Source organism: Rattus norvegicus, chromosome 14, assembly GCF_021556685.1.
Source record: "Rattus norvegicus strain SHRSP/BbbUtx chromosome 14, alternate assembly SHRSP_T2T, whole genome shotgun sequence".
NCBI classification, from domain to species: Eukaryota; Metazoa; Chordata; class Mammalia; order Rodentia; family Muridae; genus Rattus; species Rattus norvegicus.
The window spans coordinates 34,284,257-34,307,026 of record NC_141547.1 but is presented as its reverse complement, the minus strand read 5'-3'; the positions used below and the strand labels follow the sequence as shown (position 1 = coordinate 34,307,026).

The window sequence follows — 22,770 nt, the reverse complement described above, 5'->3', positions numbered from 1 at the left end:
TGCTCTGAATTTTTTCCCCAGGAGATAAGGTTGTACTTATTTTATAAATGGCAATGAAATAGTGTGGGGAGGGAAGAGAATGGGGCTGGTACACTGTGTCCTTTCTAGCCATGTTCTTATCCAGGTTTCAGTGAGTATTTACTGGTCTTAGGGTAATGCATGCCCAATACTTACATAACCCTGTGCTACAACTAATTGTTCATTTACAGAAGAGGATAAATCCCATGTTCTGAATGAGCCATATTTAAAAGCCTTCCAAGGGCTGCCTGGCTCTTTAGCCTCTTGCTCTCAGTCACTTAGAAGCCTGCTTTGAAAGGTTTCCATTATGTTTTGTGAGCTCAGAGTCATTGAGTTGACTGTAGAAGATTCTGTGAGCAGGGGGTGCCCTGTGGGGCTGGTGGGGGTGGGAGTGTCTCCCATACCAGATTTGGGGGCAAGAAGACCTGGGATCATTTTCTAATCTATTTGAGAGATCAGAAGAATAGATGGGAAGGTGGTTGGCTTAAAGTTTCTTTCAACCCCTTTGTCTCTTTTAAGAACAGAAGTGCAAATGGAGTTTATTTTTCTTCCAGTAGCAGACAGATCAAATGTGCCTGGGCCTCTGCCCTCCCCCAACATGCACACAGATTACTCTCTGCCCCCCAGTGAAGGTCCCTGCACCTGCTGTTGTAAATCTCCATTGACCTGAGCCAGCATTGCTATACTTGAAATTTAAGCTTCTACTAAATGAGGCCCTTTATCTATTGCTTTTCTGTACTTCCTTCTGGAGGTAGTGTGGAGTCATGTGTGGGTTGGTCATGCCTGATTCAGAGATGGGATGTGGGCCAGAAAGACTGCTAATGGGCCTGGGGCAAGAAAGAAAGAGAAAGGCGTAAGCAGTGCCCTGCGCCCCACCCTCTGTGATGCAGGGCGCCATGAGGGTGGAGGGCAGAGGAATTCAGCAAGCCTTCAAGCAGGTGTCTGCCTCCAAAGTCTGAAAGTCCAGGTTCCAAGCACATCCAGGTCTTGCTCCAGGGAGAGCTGGGATGTAGAAGGGGCAGGATGGAGCTGGGCTGCCAGAGGACGGATGGAGGACCTACTGTACTGGGAGGATGGATGCAGCTTTCTAGATGCACCTTCCTGGTCCAAGCTCACACTAACTTAGGCTCCTACACAGCTGCTTATCACTACCTTCCTGTCTAGTAGAGAACACAAGATGACTGGCAATGCCTAGAATGTGTCTTAAACTCCGTCAGCAAAAGTAAATGGTTACAAAGGCCAAGGGTATCCAGGCTTTCGGTTGTGTCTGAGCAGGGTCAGTTTTAAGCCAGCAGCTGTCTTCGGAATTACTCTGTCTCTGCTGTGACGGAGGGTGACTGTGTGAAGGGCAGGGCCTCAGAGTTCTTTTCTGTAAGGATGGGGATCCAAACCAGGGAATCAGATTGAACCCTGTGTCCCGCAGGCTGAGAAGAGCTGTAGGGACGAGCAGGAGAGGCTTACGTAGTCTAGAAATAAAGACACTAACATGATTAGAATTCCTTTTGGGCCTCCATTAAGGAGCAAAAGCAATCAGCCCTGATGGGCCAGGTTGATAAACTTGAACTCTCTTCATACTCCAGCGCACAACTGCCTTCATTTCTGCAGACTTTCTGCCTCCTTCCCAGGGAAGCACCATGCCCAGAGCTGGGGACCAGGCCTAATGACAGCCATGTGTCTCCTGCTCGCCCTCCTAGGCTACGAGGGTTCCCTTGTAAACTCATATAATGGACATGGCACCTTCTGAAAGCCAGGTACCCAGGAGGTAGTCAATAAAACTACCATGAGCTGTGTGTGTGCACTGTGTGTGTGCACTGTGTGTGTATGTGTACATGCCTTCGTGGGTGTGTTTATTTGGGGGGGTGTGGCACAAACAAACAAACTGAAACAATCCTCCTTAGAGTGAATGGCTGTGACTTTGGGGCTCTACATGTCCAGGTGGTAAAGGGGGCGGATGGAGGCAGGATGCTCTGGAGACTAGGACAGAGATGTGTGCTTTTGGACATCTGTGAAGGCCTCATGAGAGTGCTGAGTATGCTTGGCCTTCTGGCTGTCACCTCACTGGACATCCCTGGTAAGAGAGGGCTAGAGAGCCAGATTTAAGTGACAACAACAATCACATAATAGTCAAACTTCAACACCAGCCAAATACCCATCACTAGGAGAGAGAATGAATGTGCTTGTCTGTTACTAACTAAAAAAAATAAGATGTCCATGCCGGAGTAAGTGACAAAAGTAGGTTCCTGAACAGATATGCAGCAGATATGGTAAACTGTTCCGGTCTACCAGGTAGAGGCATGCATGTACATAAATAAACACAGAATAACATGGTACCAACTGTAAGCAGTCATTACAGAAATGTGGTTCTCAACCTGTGGGTCGCAAGCCCTTTAAGTGTCACATATCAGATACCCTGCATATTGGATATTTATATTACGATTCATTCAGTAGCAAATTTACAGTTATGAGGTAGCAATGAAATCATTTTATGGTCGTGGTTACCACTAACATGAGGAACTGAATTAAAAGCTCACAGCATTAGGATGGTTGGGAATCACTGCTCTAGAACATCATTGTCCAATAGGACTTTCTTCAGGGATGGAAAATCTGGATCTGTTGCCTGACAATAGCCACCAGCTAAAGATGTCAACTGAGCCCCTGGAATTCTACCACTGTGGCTGAGGCATCTCAATTTAAGTCGTATTTACTCTTAAGTGGTGTGAATGGCCGTCTGTGGCTGGTGGTGACTGTGTAATATAGCAGTACAGGATATGGCCAGGAAAGACTAAGGCCTGTTTTAATAACTGATACTTTTCAAAGTCCTACCATAGTGTCTGTGCTGTGCACATGTAGGTGCTCAGTGTGTAGTTGTATGAAATATACAATTACCTATCTAGGGTTGTTTTATCTGGAATTATGGGAGACTTCTGCTTTAAGACTCTGTCCATAGTCACCGACAGTCAACCATCAGAGCTGAATTTTTATAAGGATGTATCTTAGGCATTTATTAAAAAACAACATCCCTTAAACCCTGACATTCCAGTTTTGAACAGCATCATGTCAATTTTATTCCTTTAAAAAACATTTGAGAATTTCTCTCATTATTGCACGGCTTTCTTGCCTTTCTACAACCCCCTTCTAACTCCTCCCATGTCTGCTCAAAGTTGTTTTCTGTTTGTCTGGAGGATGATTTTGGGGAGGCATGGCTTCTTCCTAGGTACTCAGTTGACCCTCACCAGATGAACACTCCTGGCAGAAGTCACAGTGAACAATTCATTCAGTGTGGGCCCAGGGGTCCTGTAGCTCTAGTGAGGGCAATAGCAGTGAATGTTTCTGAGGGAAGAACTACCCAGCAGGAGATACTGTTCCACCTCTGAATATCTGGGTGAGCCACCGGTCTGACTGATCATCCTGGGAAGTTAACTGGACCTCAGTGGCAAGACCTGCTTCTCTGCCTGTACTCCTGTCTAGTATTCTACTAGTCTGAGTCCTGCCCACCTGCCCAAGGCTCCCTGTCCCAGCTTTGGAGAATGCCACTGTGGGATGTCAGTGTCAGGCTAGCCCTTAACCTCAGCCTACAGTCACCTTCCAAGCAGCGCCTGCTCCCCTTGTGCAGTGGACAGGCACTGCCTGCTACATCTGCTTCCGTACCACCATGCACCCCTGTTCACATTCTTTCCTGCAGTGCTGGTGGATCCATTCCCTGAAAGCCTGACGTGTTTGTAGGTTGATCCCTTCTTTCTAGCACATATTTATGGAGTACAAAATGTCCCAGGCACTGGAGGAATAGTTCTTGCACTTGGTAGACTCTACCACCCGGGAGGAAAGACAGCAACATAAGCAAACAAGTGAACCAAACTATATCACGGCAAGTTTGCACCTAAAGTAGTAGAGGTAGAAGAGAGAAGATGAGGCTTCAAAGGGTCTCTTGGAGGAAGAGTTTCGGAAAGACCTTTGTTCAGTGAGTAGACACATGCTGCAGACAGCCATAAGGAAAGTTTCTAGACAGACAGGCAGCAAGTGCGAAGGTAAGATGATCCCCTTGGGCTTCCAGGGGAGTGAGAGCTTAAATGGCTGGCTGAGAGGGACAGAGCAGCCAGGGCTTTGCCACCAGGGGACCTGGTATACAAAGTCCCTAGAGAGAGAGAGAGGAAAGAAAGGGCAGAACTCAGAGGGAAGATGACTGCATAGCCCAAGGCTGCCTGTGCTGGTGAGTGGATGGCCCTGGAATGTGTGGGCTGGAAAGCAGTCGTTCACCCAACAGGTTGCTGACCAGGTCTGCATTTCACAGATTGTTAGCATCTCTGAGCCCTCTGGTCCCTTCCTGACAGTAGGAACAGAGTGAGATACAGGGAGGCCAAAGCCATGTTAAATAAAATCCTGTGCTCGCTTCAGCAGCACATATACTAAAATTGGAACGACACAGAAAAGATTAACACGGTCCCTGCGCAAGGATGACACGCAAACTCACGAAGCATTCCATATTTTTAAACGCAAATGCTTCACTCCTTCTTTAAAAGGGGAACAAGAACACCCTTGGGAGGGAATAGGGAGGCAAAGTTTAGAACAGAGGCAGAAGGAACACCCATTCAGTGCCTGCCCCACATGTGTCCCATACATATACAGCCACCAAACTAGATAAGATGGATGAAGCAAAGAAGTGCAGGCCGACAGGAGCCGGATGTAGATCGCTCCTGAGAGACACAGCCAGAATACGGCAAATACAGAGGCGAATGCCAGCAGCAAACCACTGAACTGAGAATAGGACCCCCGTTGAAGGAATCAGAGAAAGAACTGGAAGAGCTTGAAGGGGCTCGAGACCCCATATGTACAACAATGCCAAGCAACCAGAGCTTCCAGGGACTAAGCCACTACCCAAAGACTATACATGGACTGACCCTGGACTCTGACCTCATAGGTAGCAATGAATAGCCTAGTAAGAGCACCAGTGGAAGGGAAAGCCATGGGTCCTGCCACGACTGAACCCCCAGTGAACGTGGTTGTTGGGGGGAGGGCGGTAATGGGGGAAGGATGGGGAGGGGAAAACCCATATAGAAGGAGAGGGGGAGGGGTTAGGCGAATGTTGGCCTGGAAACTGGGAAAGGGAATAACAATCGAAATGTAAATAAGAAATACCCAAGTTAATGAAAATGAAAAAAAAAAAAAAGGAAAAAAAATTAAAATCCTGATCATGCCAAACCATCAAAGGAAGTTGGCACATTACCCTTGGCTATATTGTCATCGGTCCCTACTGAGCTTTGATTTTGTCATGCAGAGTCACCAACCAAAGGGAACGCAGAAGCCAGGCTCCAGAAAGCACCAGCAAGAGAAGAGGCCATGAAAACCCTTCACCACTGACTTAACCGCTGTCCCCTCTGACTCTGAGGATTCTAGATTGGTCAACTTTCTGGGAAGGAAGGTTTTTATTACTTTGGAAAAGAATTGAGGATTAAGCTGCCTTTTAAACTTCCCATCCTGTTCAAATATTTACCCAGTCCTTGCCCTGGGTCATGGCTCTGAGAAAAACAAAACAAAACAAAACAAAACCAGCCAAACACTGTGCCTGCTTAGAACTCCCTCTGTAGCCTCAGGAGCCTAAGCAGGTTACACAGAGCCTCACTGTATGGAGGCACTGCTCTAATTTCCCCAAAGGGTCCATTCATTTACCCTTCAGAACTGTGGCGGGCAGGAGAACTGCCAATCCTCTCCACACAATGAGACTTAGAGAAGCCGAGTAACTCTCCCATTATTTTAAGGTAGCCAGCTAGAGCCAGAACCCAAGCTCTCCAGTGGCAGTTTTTATTGGCATATTTAGGGTCATGATAGCAAGCACAGCATAGACATAGTGAAATGGTCCCAATTTACACAGTAGCAGGAGGAAGATACGTCTAAGCTGTGCTGAGCCTACATGATGGGCTATTTGGAGACTTACACATTTTTTATTGCCGGCAAGCACACACTGATAGGGGACTGAGCTGTGAGACACTAACCACAGCCTAGACTGGATTGTCTAGGAGCAGGCAGCTCACCCAGCCTCAGGACTCAGCATGCTTACAGCACAGGAAGGACTATGGAGATGTGGCCTGACTCTTCCACTCAATCGTCTCATGTTCAGGTGACAGTGACGTTAATTAGTGAGCTTCACTGTGAGAAACAGAATGCCCTCTAGGCCTCTGCATCTTCAGCACCGCTGGGCAGTCCCTGGTGGCTGGCACTGCCCCTAGTCTCTTCTTTCTGGCACAGGCCAGATTTCGTGCTTCCCTGAGGGGGACCCAGAACAGAGAAGACGCTAATCATCATTGTGAACTGCAATCACCTGATGGTTCTGCATCCGCGGACTGAACCGACTGTGGATAGAAGATATTCTGGAAAATAACTCATCCATACTGAACATGTATAATGTGCGGGCTTTTCTTACTCCCTAAAAGTTGAGTGTAACAACTGTCTGCATAGCATTTACATTAGCCTGGGTTTAAGGAGTAATCTAGAGATTACTTAAAATATGCAGGCAGCTAGCCATATGTAGGCTGTATGCAAACAGTGTATCACTTTATATAGGATAATTAATTGGGCATTTGAGAGGCTAGACATTTCTGTGTATCTGAACAGAGGACTGTCCTGAGCTTCTAGGGCTGTTTTCTGTTCACTTTATCTAGCTGCTCTAAATACTGGCCCTCCAACTTAAGGTTAAAAAATAAATAAAGAATCTATATAGTCAACTAGACAGAAAGTGACAGCAGACACTAACTGGCCATCAGTGAACCTTAGGTAAGAGTTATTCATCCTAATCGTGGTAATCCTGAGAAATAGGTACTATCTCCACTTTATACCCATGGAAACTGAGGTTAGAGAGGGAAGGCATTTTAAGTTAGAAAGCAACAAGTGGGAGCAGTTTCTGCATCATGTAGCTATATGATACTGTCTGTAAAAAGAATGTATAGCTAGATAACTATGTAGGCCAAATGGGGTCCCAGGAGAGGAAGACTAGGAAGGAAGGGCATGTACTAGGTGTTTACAGCATGTGCTCGAGTGTCAGGACTGGGTGGGACCAGAGTATGTCAGTGCTGGTGATGGGATGACAGCTGATGGAGGACCCAGAAGTCCACTCAAAGGCATGAAGGGAAGAAAGAAAAATGAGCACAGAAGTGTAAGCTGGGAAGACAGCAAGGAGCAATGGCCAAATAAGGAAGTACCAGCGAAGAGCTTCTCTTCCTATCCAGATCTACACACATTTGGTAAAATACACCATATGTCTCACCCTGGCGCACACAGATAGTGAGGCATGCTGCCATTGGTGGGTGGCATTAAAGATATCCCCAGGAGCCAAAAAAGAGGCCACTCTGCTCTCCTGTAACAGCAGCCCCCAGCCCAGCTGGACCAGGAATTCAAACTCAACCAGGCAAGACACATTCCAACCCAAGAAAGGCCGCCATCCACTGGTTTTCTCCATGAGGACTCCCTGGGCAGCGTGAGTGGCAGTGGCATTAGCACAGTGGGGAAGGAAGCTGAAAAGAGTTCATCAGTCTGTCAGAGGACTCCACGATGGCTCCTACTCACTCTCGTTACACTCAGCCACATACCAAGTCCTAACCCTCAGGGACAGATTCCGCCGATTCACAGATTAAGAAATGGGTTGCTCTGGGGCTGGAGAGGTAGCTAGCTGGCCATACAGCACGAGGACCTGAGTTCTGTGTGCTCAGCACCCAGGGAAAGCTGGCTGCAGTGGTTCACATTGTAATCCCGGTGCTGGGAAGGGGAGACAGGAAGTTTAGTAAGAAAAGACGTAAAGGAAGATGCCCAGCATCAACCTCTGCCCTCTATATAATGAATGTGTGTGACCCCAGACTCCCAGAAATAGGTAGCTCTCCAGAGTGGCAGTGTCTCAGGTCGGGGGCTACAAGACCCCATATCTGGGCTCATGGGATCCTGGCAGAGAAACTTAACCCTAAATAAAGGCCCAGGCCCTGTTTGCCGACTGTCTAATGTTCTCACTGTAGAAAGGGTAAACTTCAAGTTGATCTGAAGAAGACCAGGAAGGGCTCTCATGACCTGGGCTTCTAATTGCAGCTAAAAAGAGGCATGTGGTTGAAATGACATGAGACAGGAAGTGCTGCTATGCGAGTTCAGATTTCAGAAGGGATGCTCGGAGTCCCTAGGTGGAGGCCTTAGCCAGGAACTGGTCAGTGTGGCACTGGGAAGAGGGGCTTCCTATAGGAATAAGAAGCAGACCAGGGCTGAGAAAGACAGGGACAGAGGGCCCTGGGTTATGGGAAGAGTGCACAGCACAATACAGGCACAGGCATGAGCATGCTTTCCCATGGAGGAGTGGTCAAGACCAGGCTCTCAGTTCCTATTCTTGGAAATGCTTTTTCTTGTTAGACCAGCTCATATGTCACTGGCCCCATGAAATCTCTTCCCTTTAGCCCCTCTGGTGCTAGATGATAGGTCTGTAGCACTGGCGCTCAGCTCCTCTCTTCAAGCACATGAGGAACACTGCCAGATCCTGGAGCTTCAGTAGAGGTGGCAGCTGCTTCACTCTGCTCACAATGAGCTGGATGTGACATCTGTGCCCGAGAGTCCTGTGTGAGAGGCTTCGTTCCCCATGAGCCGATGTTCGTAGGTGTGGAGCCTTTAAGAGGCAGGGCCTTAATTAGGACCTGAGGCACTGCCTTCTGAAGGGATAAAGGAAGGCGTGTGGAGTCAGCTGGTTATGCACAAGCAAGTTGTTTTAACAGAGCAGGATGGACATGGTTTCTGGCCTTGCTTTGTAACTGCTGCTGTATGCCTGTGACTGATACTAAGCTCTCATCCAATCTAAGAAGATGCATTTCCAGAAATGTGAGTGAAATAAAACTCAGCTTTATTAGTGTCCAGCATGGAGTACTTCGTTATAGCAAGGAAAACTGGCTATGCACCCTTCTCAATATAGTTTCAATACAGAAAAAAAAAAAGCTTTCTGCTAGCCGAATTCAAACATATTGTGTCTCCCCTAGTAGTGGATATAGTTTCTTAATCTGGAACTATGAACCGGGTAGCATTCTTCCTTAGTGAGCAGAAAGTTGCCTTTAGTTGACTGTTAGAGCCACACCTCAGGCTAGAACAGAGGAGCAGGAGACTGAGGGCCTAGGAGAGAGCATTTCACTCTAATGAACATGACTCAAGACAAGTGGATGGGGTCATTCTTGGAACTGTGTTCGCCACTCTGAGCGTTTTGACCTGAGAATACTCTTCACTAAGTGGGATGTGTCTATCTCACCAAGCTTTCTAAACAGCTAAGGAAACAATTCATTTTATAAAGTCATAATGCAAGAGAAATGTGATGGGGGAGCAGAAGGGAATTTGGCATTATCTAAATAGACTAAAGACATTTTCTAAAATGGTACAGAAAGAATTAAAAGATGTGAGAGTATGTCAGTGAGTCAGTCAGTGTGGCTGATGCAGGAGGCTGGCTGCTCCCACTGCCAGTGCTGGTGACAGGACAGAGCCTTTGGCAACACTGTATCTAAACAGCTGGCATTTAAAACCTGCTTGGTTTGAAACAAAAGCCTCAGCCCTTAGGGTTGTGGTATCCTTTCTGCCTCTGAGCATGATATGATGCCACCTTGGAGGAGAGATTAAGGTGACACAGTAACCACTACAGCTAATAAGCAGAATAACACTCGGGTAACCAGGTCTAGTGGCAATAAACCGTTGACATGCTCTAGTAGATGGGGAAGGGGAAGGTCTTAGTATCTGGCTATTAGTCCCCATAGTATCCCTCGCTGCAAAGGATCCTGAGAACTGTTGGATTGGATACAACAGAGGTTAATTGAAAGGAGTCTGTGGTGCAGCTTGGAGAAGTCACCATTCATGACGGTTGAGACTTTGAGATGCACAGTTTGGAAGTTACTCAGTGTCCTAGTTAGGGTTACTACTGCTGTGACGAGACGCCAAAGACAACTTGGGGAAGAAAGGTATAATTTGGCTTACACTTTGACATCATAGTCCACCACTGAAGGAAGTCAGATCAGGAACTCACACAGGGAGGGAAACTGGAAGGGTGCTGCTTACTGGCTTGCTCCTCCTGGCTTGTTCAGTTTGCCCAGCCCAGGGATGGCTCCTCCCACAATGGGCTGGGCCCTCCCCCATCAGTCACTAATTAAGAAAATGCTCTACAGGTCTGCCTACAGCCCAATCTTACGGAAGTGTTTTCTCAGTTGGGGTTCCCTCCTCTTGGGTGTTGAAGCCTGTGTCAAGTTGACAAACAATTAGCCAGCACACTCAGGTTCTTGTAGGTAATTCTTCATCATTGATCTATAAATAAACCAATAAAATTATCCATTCACCAAGAGATAAACTCATTGGTTTGCCAAGTTGGACTTGAGTAGACTCTCGATTTGGTTTGTCATTATGCCATGTTTAGAGGGAGTGGACATCAATTTACATCTCCCCAGGAAAAGATCACGCAATGATGTGGCTCAACCCATTTTGTACAGTTCTAATGTCTGAGAGTGTTATTTATGAAGATCAGAAACTCCCTCCCTCACAGTTCCAAAGGCTGGGAAGCCCAAGATCAAGGGGCCAGCATGTGGTACAGGCCTTTTTTCTATGTTCTTACAGAGAGAACCAACTGCCCTGCTCACACCCTTTATAACGACTTTAATCCTGATTCATCAAAGAAAAGGCCTTCTATGTTCTTTCTTTGAGGTTCCTGATCTTAATATGATTCACTGATCCCAGCTCTTAATATGATCTACTGGCAACTCCAATCAGCCCACACTCGTGTGAAAAACAGACCTTCAAGCTTACGATGCAGTGCAGAGGATCTGTGTGACCTATCTCTGCTTCCTTGTACTTCCAGCCCCTCAATGCATCTAAAATAGAATCATGTAGGAGGGCTGAGCTAAGACTCGTGGGAGGCTTTTATTTTTAGCTCAGTGAGAACATTTTATTTATCAAACAAACTAATGAAATGAAAGCCTAGTACCCCAAAATACCTAAATGTCCAAATGTCAATGGCACAGCAGATAAACCGTTAGCTGTTAACAAAGATAATAAGCACTAAAAATATTCCCAGTAGGCCTTATTTAATGGTAGACAATGCATGCAATTTTAAGCCCATCTGTATCATTAAATTGTGATTAATATAATTATAGATCAATAGCTATAAGTACTACCCCTCGATACTTAGGTCAGTGTAGAGCAAGAGTAAGAATTCTTTGATTTCTCTGTTTCTAAAAATAACATATTACTTTAAAAATATCTTCATGCTGTGACAACATTACACAAGTCTGTGACTGGGGAGGGGCACAGGGAATGTTACCCAGGTCTGTGACTGGGGAGGGAGCATCAGGAATGTCTGTGACTGGGGAGGGGCACTGGGAATGTTATAGCTTTCCTAACAAGTATATAGGTTAGAGATGTTCAGGTCCTTCCTACGCCCAGAAACCTGGGACTTGGGAGGAGCATTCTGGCCAGTAGTGCTACACTAGAAGGAGACCCCAGGATGAAAAACAGGAGCTATACTGCTGTAGCTCTTTTAAACACTGTTTAGTTTGCGATTCCCTCCTCCCCACCTCTCCAGGGCTTATTATCTGGCCAAGGCTGGCCCAAACCCATGATCCTACTGTCTTTGCCTCCCAAGAAATGAGACTATGGGCCAGTCCCACCTGCCTAGCTTGGGGTGATTCTTTTATTAACCTCAAACTAAGGGTTTTTGTTGTTTGTTTGTTTTAGTCTGTTCTCCATACTTTTAGTTTTGAAAAGACTCATGAGAATTGCAATTCCCCTTTTCTTTCTTAAGAATACTGAATGTGGGATTTGTATAGCAAACCTTGGGGGTGTGCTTATTCTTCTATTTTTACATTAGCTGGGTTTTAAAGGCAAACCATAACCTTTTAAAATTGTTGTCTTGCTCTCAGAGAGGAGAAAATAAAAGCTTGCAGACTTGGAATGATTCATAATGGTGCTAAAATGAAATAAACTACCAGGAAAAAAAAATAAAAATAAGATGCTTGACTTGAAAGCACAGTAAAGTGTCCTAAGGCGATCCAGAGTCTCTGGAAGAGATGCCTTAGACATCTCCACGCCCTGGTGGGCACGATGCTCGTCAGTTGTAGTAGTGCCTCCTTTGTCTAAAGCCGTCTTTGATTATGAGCCGGAGACTACATGGGCTTATCTCAGAAGGTCAAATCCTTTATCTGACAATAAAGGATTTTAAAAGTTTCTCCTTAAAAACACATGGCCTTCTGGTTATGCTTGTTGGGGATTGACCTGAATATATGTGAATCTAAAACTCCTCTCTTGATGTGTCCTGTTAGGATTCACTATTCTTTCTTGAACACAGACAAGTATTATAATTCTCATAGGTCTTCTACAATTGGAGGTAGAAACGATTTTACCGTGACAATGCTTGTGAGTAAGTCTATGAACAACCACTGGAGTGTTGAATTTCTCCAACCGAAATTATCATTTACATTTCTGTAGTTTCCCAAAATACAGCCATGCATTTTAAATTCTAGAAAATTATAAGAAGCAAATATATATATATATATATATATATATATATATATATATGCCCTACCTTTTAGACACTCTTGTTTTTCAGCATCGAGGCCTATTGAACAGAAACTGGGTATTACTAATTACCACTCAGAATCTAGGGGCTGTTTTTCTTTGACTTTTAGGTATTTATGGTAGGAAAACTGGAACAGACCAGTGCATATTGGAAGAAAAGGGTAATGATCTCGAGAATGGAGTTGGCTGTTCCCTGGAACTCAGCAGGCTAGAACACACTGTTGTCTTTTGAGCCCTGCTTGCTGCAGCTCCCAGAGTGCTCTCATCCCCACCACCCTAGGGTTCCAGCTGGCAGAGTCGCGTTGGCCCTTACCCTGTTCTCGAAGGCTTTCTTCTCATGTATTTGATCACTCAGCTAGAAAAACATCTTGGCAAATCACACTACGTAATCATTTCCCTCTTCTGCTCACCATTGAGAAAACCATCTGTTGTAATGAAGCCAAGGTTCAGCCAGGGATGGTCATTCAGAGAACCTTCCATTGCAGAGAAGCTGCAAGACAGAGGATGCTGACTTTTCACACTCATGACTGAGCCTGAGCCTTGGCCTTCAGACATCTGTGGCACAGGAAACTCGAGTTCCATCAGGGTGGCATCAGTTCCCTCCAACTGAAGCTGTAAGTTCAGTACAATCTCAATGGAAATGACCAGGTCTGCGTGTGTGCGTGCCATATAAATGATTCTAAAATGTCTACAGGAGAGCACAGAGCTGGAACGGCCAAGGGAACTTTGAAGATGAGCAGGTACCATGCCTGTGTAGTAATTAGGACAGCATGGAGCTGACCTGCAGACTGACAAATAGATGTGGAAAGGCAGACACAGTCCTATCCATTCCAGGCATGGATGGAAATGGAATGTGGCCGTGATGGCACTGAAATTCCACAGGAAAGTGTGAAATATTTAGTAAGTGGCCTTTACAAAATCAATATAAAATTTCACTCACACTCTCATTACAAAGTGTGGGGGTTGTGGATGCAGGTGTATAAAGATTAAAAAAAAAATCAAACCCAATTCTTTAAAAGTTAAAAAAATAAAAATTTCATAAATAATGTGAACAGACAAGACTTAAACTTGTATATGGCATTTGTAACAATAGAACAAGCAAAATCAGTAAGAAAAATCAACATGCAAAAGTCAAATATTCAGGGTGGAAACTAGGCACAGAGTATGAACATGTGGATCAGAGAAGGAGCCCTGTGAACAAGACTTACACAAAGGGGCCTTGCCCAGAATAATCATGGAAGTGAGAAGGGTGCATATTTAGAAGGCAGGATCCACCCTAGCTCCCCAGGGACACAGCAGGTGAGCCGATGCAGCTTCCTGAACAAAACTGGGAGATAAGAGGAGCAGGGTGGGGGTTTGCCAGGAAGCTAGCAAGTGCTTCCCAAACATGCCCTGGCCTCTTCCCTGTGTCTCCCCGGCACATGGCTCTGTATCAGAGGAGTCACTGGGATCCTAATACGTACACAAAGGCCTGTCATCCTCACAAGACTGTGGTGCCAGGGAAGACACAGTCACTGAATCTGAGGGTCTGGGTGTACCAGCTGAGGGGCTTTGGATAGAGCTTTGAACTCTGAATCCCACTTTCCACAAAGGCAGAGAGGACAGGGCAGATGAGCTGGACAGGGTGTGGCAGCAATGTGCAGGCTCACTCAGATCAAGCTGGTGCATTTGTTTGGCTTCTAGTGACAGTTTGCAAAGTCTCTTCACTATAACTGAAGGTTCTCGTGAGGAAGTACCTGAGTGAGTTCAAACCCCTTCCTCCTAGTGAGAAGTGTGGACCCCAGAGGACGCAGCAGCAGAGTGAGTTCCCAGAGGAACAGGCAGAGCCTCTCTTTCTCCTGCCGGGGTGTGGTGTCAGGGGGTGGACAGGCTGCACTGAAATCAATAGGCGGGGTGATTCTTTTTCTGTATCTGTTTCTAGGGCTGTAATATATATTCTCTATCTCCCACATCCTGCCTGCTATTTTGTTCTCCCTCCACAGGCGCTTTAAATACAGAATAAAACTAGGCATCTTAAGAGACAGATTAAAAAGACTCTTGCCTCATTAGACTGAGTTAGTGTTCTGAACATGAAGACTTTTGGAGAAGAAAACCGGGATGGAGAGTTAGAAGATGGGTCACCTTCTCTCTGTGGGGCTCAGTTACATGGATATCTTCAACATAAGTTTTTAAAAGATAGTAAAATGGTCCTAGAACACGTGTTTCCTTCACGTACACTTCCATGCTCATCCTGAAGTGGCAGAATTTTTTCCAGTAAGCACACTGGGTTCAGAGCTCAGCGTGAGTTCAGGGCCTCTTTATAGCACATTGTACACATTCATTTCTGAGGAGTGCTCACAGCTGCAGCTGTCTCTGAGAGCGCCATCTTCCCTTTGATGTCAGCTTCATCACTTTCAGTGTTGGCTCATCTAACAGGTGTTCCCTCACCAGCTCTGTTCTACACCAGCTGTCTTCCCTCGAGGTCCCCAGCAGAGAGGCACAGAGACACACAGACCCCCTCCCACTTCCCACCCCTTCCCTCCATCATGCCACCTACAACCCGCTTGCCGGCCAGAGGTCCAATTCCCAACTATAGCCTGCTACCCGCCCTGAAAGTCACCTCCTTCCCCACATCATGGAATATGCAGTTACTGGGAGAACCACAGAACATAGCCAGACAGGAATTCCACAGAAACAATGGCAATTACCATCATTTATTCACTGACAAAGGAGAGGGTCATGATTGTACCAAGAAGACATCAGACTGGGCCACACAGTTTAAACCTCAGTGCAGAAACAAAGAGCTTAGAGAGCCATTGCTTCTGGGCACGCATTCCCAGGCAGGGTACAGAAAGTTGCAATGTGTATGTTGAATGCGTATGTAAAGCTGCTACTGGTCTGCTCTGGGCAGAGAGGATGGGGGCATGGACTAGCAAACAGATGTGGATCCCCATAGAACTATACACATTAGTGACAGAGGTCATGGCAGATGCTGCTGCCCACAGTTTAAATCTAGGGACAAAAAAAAAAAGGGGTCACCTTGAGAATGGCAGCAGCACAGCAGGATAACATGTTTTTAAAAATAACTTTGTTAGAAAGGGGAGGGGGAAGGGTTAGGGGGATGTTGGCCCGGAAACCGGGAAAGGGAATAACAATTGAAATGTAAATAAGAAATACCCAAGTTAATAAAGATGGAGGAAAAATATTTTATGTGTATGAGTGTTTTGTTTGTAAGTATATGTCTGTGTACCATGTGTGTGCAGGACCTGCAGAGACCAGAGAGGGCATCAGATCTCCTGGGCCTGAAGTTACAGGGAGCTATGATCCACTATGTGGGTGCTGGGAATCGAACCCAGGTCTTCTGGGGAAACAGCCAGTGCTCTTAGCTATCCAGCCCAGGCAGGATACTATATAGAGCACAAACAAGCACTGAGTCACATTTCTTTTGACTTTATGACCTATCTCTTCTGTGAAGACGACCTATTCAAGCTGGGCCCTGAGAAAACAGGGAGGACGGATGGAGGTAAGGCACCAGAGGAGAGAAAGGTCCCTGGACTGTGGTGGTGTGGACCTGAGTGCTGTTCAGGGAAGAGGAAAACTGCTGGCAAATCTGTGGCTCTAAAGAAGGGCACGTTTACTCCATAACCATCCATACACCAAAGTTAGATGCATGTCTATGCATGCGTGCCTATGTGTATGTGTTTCTGTGTGAGCCCCTCAGACACACACATGTATAGAACAAAGGGGCTCTATGTTCTTGGGTTGCTTCACCTTGAAGGAGTTCATGAAAACCAACAAGTGAGAAGAAATGTGTCACATGACAGACCACAGTACCGAGCGGTCAGAATGGAATGGTTATAGTAGGACCTGACACAGATCCTGAGGGCTCTGAACTCCTCTTGCTCAAGGGCCACAGAGCCTAATGGGGTTCAAAGACACCACACACACACACACACACACACACACACACACACACACACACACAAGGTAGTTATTTAAGTGGCATTTGTACTGGGGCTTGAATATGAAATGTCTCCTGACTTGTGAACTGAAAGCTTGGTCTTCAAGGGATTGGAGGTGTGGCCTCGGGGGTGATTGGAGCACAGGGCTCAGAATTCATAGAGGAAATGCACATTGGGAGGCGGCGCTTAACTGAGGGAGCAGCTCACTAGGGTGTGCCCTTGGAGGCTGTAACTTAGTCTCTTCCTCTCTTCTGCCTCCTGGCTACCATTAGACAAGCAGTTCTCCTCTGCCTATCTACAGTGATGTTCTGCTAAACCACAGGCCCAAGCTGATGGGGCCAAGTGAATGTGCTTGCCCAAACCCATGGCCTGTTCATGGTCTATACCTCAGTACTCCACCCCAGCAACAGCGAACGGAAGTCTAGCTTTGACTCACTAGTCCAGCCAACGCTGTCCCTGCTGAACTTTGCCTTCCCAGACCACATTAGGCAGATTTGTCAGTTGGTTCCTGCCTCTCTCTGCCTTCACCTTCCTAGGTAAACTTGGGCTTCAGGACTTGGTTTGTTGCAATACTGCTAGCACTCAGCAGAAGACCCACTGTTTGCTAGGTCTGAGAGGAATATGAGCAAGGACGGAGAAAAGGAAAAATACTGGCCAGGGAGGAGTAAAGTTCAGCAAGAACAGCATTGAGGCAGGGGCAGAGGAGAGGAGTGCTTGCTAAGCTGAGACTGGTCTGAGGCCCCAGGGAGCCTGGTAATATAGGTGTTACCTGTAAGTGGCTGCCATCCATTTCAAAAGGCATTTTAAAGCAATCCGCAGCAGTAATAATGGGAATGCCTTCAAAGTCTATATTTAGTATCTGTGAAAGGGAGACGATAAAACTTTGTTCTAGAATAAAATTAAACCAGCCAAGCTTAACTTCTTCACTTTGTTTCTCTCAGGATTTGTCAGATTTTTCCAGTGCAAGGCCTGAGCTTGTGTGTTCCCTTTAAGCCAAATGTAGGGGTAACAGAGAGGAGAACAGATGCCTGAGATTGTTCCTAAAAAGATCCCCAAGTGGTACGTGCCACTCTCTGCTTACCGAATGGACCTCACCTGCAGAAGGTCATGGCAAGGAAGGGAGCCAGGGATGGCAGGAACCGCGGCGGCGTTCTCGCTCCCGTCCCTGGTTCTTTCCAGCCGGGCATCTGAAGCCCGCTCTGGTCCTGTGTCTATTTGTAGCTCTTACCCAACCACCCTCCACTCCCATCATCACCTCAGGACTCATGCATGTGTTTCTGTGGTACGGAGAGCCATGTAAGCCATGATTAATTTATTTACTCCTCTGCTCCCTCAGATAGGCAGGGACTGAGTCCCTTTGCCACTGGTAGCCATGAGGAGGAATCAGAGCAGGGGTGGGCATAAAGCAGCACAGTGAGCTGTCCTCCCAGCCCTTCTTCTTCCTGACAGATTTCTGTGGCCACCAGTTTACCATTTGGTGGCCAAGACTCGACAGGTGGCTATGGTTCCATCTCTGGAGAATTTATCGTTAATATCTAAACTTGGAAATATTTGTTTGAACAATGTAAAATTGTTTGGGTACATAAAATAAATGACTGGAAAGTCAGAAAATTCATATACTTCAGCCCAATGCACAGGCAAAGCTCAGAAATGCAGCAAAAAAGAGGAACAAGAGGTCTAGCAAGACCCATCAAGAGTTTGAAGAGCAAACAGAACAACCATGGCTTACACAGCTGCGTCCATATCAAAGAAATATACAAATTAAGCCCAGATGTGGCCTCCAAACACAAATAACATCTCTCAGACTGGCAGGACCTCGGATGTAAACAACAGGCTAAGGAATGGGTTGGGGTGTTTTGTGGAGCCCTCCTCCCCAGGGGCCCTTCTCGGGGGCGGGGCATCCTATCTGCAGGGCTGCACAGCCCTCTCTTATCTGTGGCTTTCCTATCCTGGTCCATCTGATAACAGAAGACCTCGCCTCCCCTCCCCTTCCGGCCAGGCCTTCTCTCGCACTGGGCCTGGGTCAGTCTCTTCTTGCTCCATTTGGGGGTGATGTTCCTTTTCCCTTTGAATGTCAGGTTCAAACCCCTCTCTTACAAAGGCAGTGGAGGGCAGGGTGGCTGGTGTCCCCCGCTGTTTCCTGTTCCCCTAGCCTTAGGTTGGAGGTAGGGTGTACTGCATGGGTGCTCAGACTGTGCTCTGCATGGGACCATGAGAAGGAACCACACTGGCATCCTTTCCTTCCTGCATTCTTTTGCCTAAGTCCTATTTCCAGAAGAAAAACTAGTACCAATAATCCAAGAAACCAGACCCCAAAGGCTCCATGTGGATCAATTATATATTGTTAATATTTATTAAAGGGTCATAGTTCTTTATGTCTTCTCTAATTTTCACTCTTCACAATGGCTCTACAAAGCAGGTACTATTTTCATCCTGTCCGAAGGGGCTTCAGCATGTATTTCAGGTGATGGCATTGGCTGGTGACAGAACTACAATCCAGCTGGGGGGCAGGGGCAGATCCCAGAGTCCAGTGCTTACCTGCCTTTAAACAGTTCAGGGCAATACTTCTCAGCTTCCCCTAACATTACAGGACATCCACAAAAAGACTCTGGTGGCACATTCTACACAAACAAACAAAGAAGTCTGATATATTTATACAAAGAAATAGAAAAACATGCCTCTCCACAAGGGTTACTGAAGGGTAAAAGCTGTGGTCAACAGAGGATGAGAGAAAGATTCTGAGTGCTGGCAGAGACAGGATGCTGGCATTCAAAGAAGAGCTGCTATGCGGTTATGGAAATACTTCTCTCTCAAGAACAGAAAAGACTTATTATTTCCACCTGGGGTCCCACAATCAGTTCTGTGAGGCTGAGAGAGCTGTGAGGTGTGATGCTACTGACACTTTACCATGGGCACTTGAGGCTTGTCGGTAGGTGAAGGCTATGAGGAGTCCCAACCTCTTCCGAGTTTCAGGGTTCTGAGATGTCCCGTGAGGGTTCTGAAATCAGGTTCTTCACAGGCGCCCTTGGAACTGCCTCTCCACAGCACGGAACTCACTCCTGACCACTGAAAGGAAACCTTGGGGGACCAGGAGGGAATGTGGGACTGAATGGAGTGGCTTCATAAAAGAGACCACGGCCAAGGGCACAGGACAGTATTAAAGAAGACTCGTGTGAGTTACAGAAATCAGCTCAGGTAACCTTAAGGCCAAGAGGGGATTGTGTTGGTTCATGTAACCCAGCCAACCTGGGATACAGAGGAACAGCTTACTTTTCTTACAGACTGGTGTCTCCTGTACAATATAAAATATGTCAATCATGAGCAATTGTCCCAGCCTTGTGGTTAAGAAGCAACACACACCTTTTCCTTCTGTTAGTAAAAGCCTTGAAATCTATGAGGTCCATTATTGTGGCCAAAAAGCTGAAGTCCTATGATCGACAACCCCCCACTACAATCTAGCGAGGTGCATGGAGAATGGCTTCCCAGAGGATTCTCAGGAGAAGGACTGAATAAGAGGTGACTGTCACCAGACTTGCGGTCTCTGCAGTACAGTGGAGCCCTGCCCCTGGAGGAGTGGCCATGAGAGCACCATGGTGATTGAGACCAAGGAGCTGGAGTTGTTGAAAATCAGGTCAGGATGAAATGCTTTTCATAACCCAGGTCTTTTATATTTGGGGGAATTCCTATGACCTTTCAGACTAATGTCCCACAAGGGAGGAGGGCAAGAGGATCAAGGCATGTATATAATTCCAGAAACTTCTCTGAGCTTTAAAATCAAATGTGGCATTCCAGAAGAAAGGGCTTGTCCATATAAGGGTTGGGGAATGCAGGACGCCTCACCTGAACAGGACGGAGCTACTGTGCCAGCAGGGCCAGGGTGGGCACTGCAGGGGTGGCAAATAGTGTGTGCACAATCTATTTCCATCAATAACCCTGGCCCAGCAGATAAGCAGCAGAGAAACGTGGAAGTGGCAACATCTGGGGAACTCTCACTATGCTGCTCCAAGAGGTGATGTCAAGAAACGGCAGAGAGGAGCACTGGGTTTAAAAACAAACAAACAACAAAAACCATTGGCAGCTGGCAGCCATCAGCTGCTGAGACTAGCAGTGGTTCTTCCTGACATGGCACTTTGTGGGCTCTTCCAAATCCCGGGTGACCCCTCACAAAGCCCCTGAATACCACGGGGCTCCAATGGCCAGCTCTCAACAAGGCTTTGTTTCTATTCCACCCATGGCCTTACAATGGCGTGTGCAGCCTGGACTCCAAAACCAGAAAAAGAATGGGGAGGCTGCCCCACCCCAAAAAGGCTGTCCTGCATCCATTTTCTCCCACTCAGTCTCCATCTGATTCTCCACAGCACTAAGATTTCCAGCTCTCTGCTAGGCCTGTGTCCTCACCTGACAGGGCTATGCTCACATTTTCAGTTGTTATTATAAACCTAAGCTAGCAGCACTCAGCAATGGCCATTTTAAATTAAAGACCCAGTGGGTACTGTTTTAAAAGGAGTTCCATTAAAGTTGACATTGAGTCTCCTTGAGTAGCTAGCTCAACAGTAGAGGTGATTATGAGCCAGTGGCCATCTCCAGGCCCCCTCAGAACACAGGTTCATTGTACATGAGGAATCAAGTCAACAAAGAAACAAGGCTCATTTTTTTCTTATTGCATCCAAATTGTTCCTTCAGACTAGGCAGGGCTATTTTTACTCCCCAAGCTGGGAGGGGAACAATGACACTGTAAGTCTAACTATGAAGCACACCTATGTGTTCACATTTGATTCCCCCTTTTATTACAAGGTCATGAACTTGGGCTTACATATTAAAGTCCACCTGGACTGTGAGGCCCTTTGTTAATATTATGAGGCAGGCTCTGCATGTTTGTTTATTTCTGGCCAGGAAGGGAATTAACTGGGCTCTTATCCCAGCCCTGTCTCCAGCCAGTCTTTCTCTCACCTCTTAATGGTGGGAGGAAGGGGTCTGGACCAGATGACTTCTGAGGTTCCTTCCACCACTAATATTCTCCCCATGGTGGTGCTTTCTACAGGATCCAGGAGTCTGACTGTTGACCTTCCCTTAGGGTTCCCTCCTCCAACCTCTCAAACAGAGTGTGTCCATAGACAGATGGATTTACTCATCCCCACCACAGGCACCAGAGGAAACGTTCCCAAGCAGCAGGAATTTAAGTCTCCCCATCAGTCACAGGCCATCAGAACTTCAGGTCAGGGCTAAGAAAAAGGTCCTTACACAGTTCTGGAGGACTCATTGCTTCCAAGGACATGAGGACCTTCTAGAAAATTCTATGGGTAGAAACAGTTCAACCTGGGAGCTAGTTCACCATTAATGATAACCATAAACTGTTATACTTAAGTTATTAGCCTAAACTAATTTTCATTAGGCTGAAGTGATTTGCATGTATTAGCATATGGTATCCTGTCTATACTCCTCAGTAACAGGTAGTGGTATTAGTTCAACTTTACTAGGATCCCAAGGCATAAAGAGGCTAAGAATCCTGTGTGAGGTCTTATTTCCGGCGGACAGCTGGCACCAGAAAGTAGACGGCCTGACTCTCAGCCTCTTCTAGGAGAGGCAAGGGGACACCTGTGGGACAGAGTCAGGACGCCTGCTTCAGGCTAGTGGCTGCATGGATTTCAACAGGTTCCTTCACAGTCACTAGGTGCAGTCTCTTTGCACCAAGCAGCTGGGTTAGTGTCCCAGTGATAACGTGAGGAGCTCCCGCACCAGAATCACCCTGTGTAATCTGGGCACCATTCCAGAGCTAAAGAATATAAACCCTTGGGACAAGGCCCAGCAATTTATCTGTTCCCAAGAACCCAAGCTAATTTATAAGTATGTTTAAGCCTGAGATACCAATATTCATGAATCTAAAGTCTCCTATAGCTCTTAGACTGGCCCATGGCTTTCTTCAGTAAAAAACCCTTCAGGAACGCAAGGTTAACCCTAAAATCCAAAATACCTTCTTTTTAGATCAGCCTTATCCTATATAATAATCTTGCATCCTAAAAAAAAAAAGCTCTTTGTCCTCTAAAAGGGATTCCAAACAAATTCCTGCATTTGCTGAGCAAGGTGACGTGACCTCGGCTAAAAGAGTTTCCTTAGAGCTGTTTTACAAGTGGAAGTGAACAGGCATATGAACTAGTTACTAAGGAGAGGTCACTAGATCAGAGACACTCAGAGCACACAGCGAGGGAGGGGATTCAGAGCTGTAACACTCAAGGAGAAAACAGCAAGAATCTAGCTATCC

The 22,770-nt window shown here is 46.4% G+C and overlaps 1 protein-coding gene and 1 non-coding gene across 2 annotated transcripts in view; one reads left to right on the top strand and one right to left on the bottom strand.

The window, feature by feature from the left end:
- Scfd2 (sec1 family domain containing 2) overlaps positions 1-22,770 on the bottom strand; it is a 326,684-nt gene that overhangs the window by 56,085 nt on the left and 247,829 nt on the right.
- On the top strand, positions 4,398-4,504 carry LOC120096744 (U6 spliceosomal RNA). Its single transcript, XR_015637803.1, has one exon. It is a non-coding gene; the product is annotated as a U6 spliceosomal RNA (small nuclear RNA).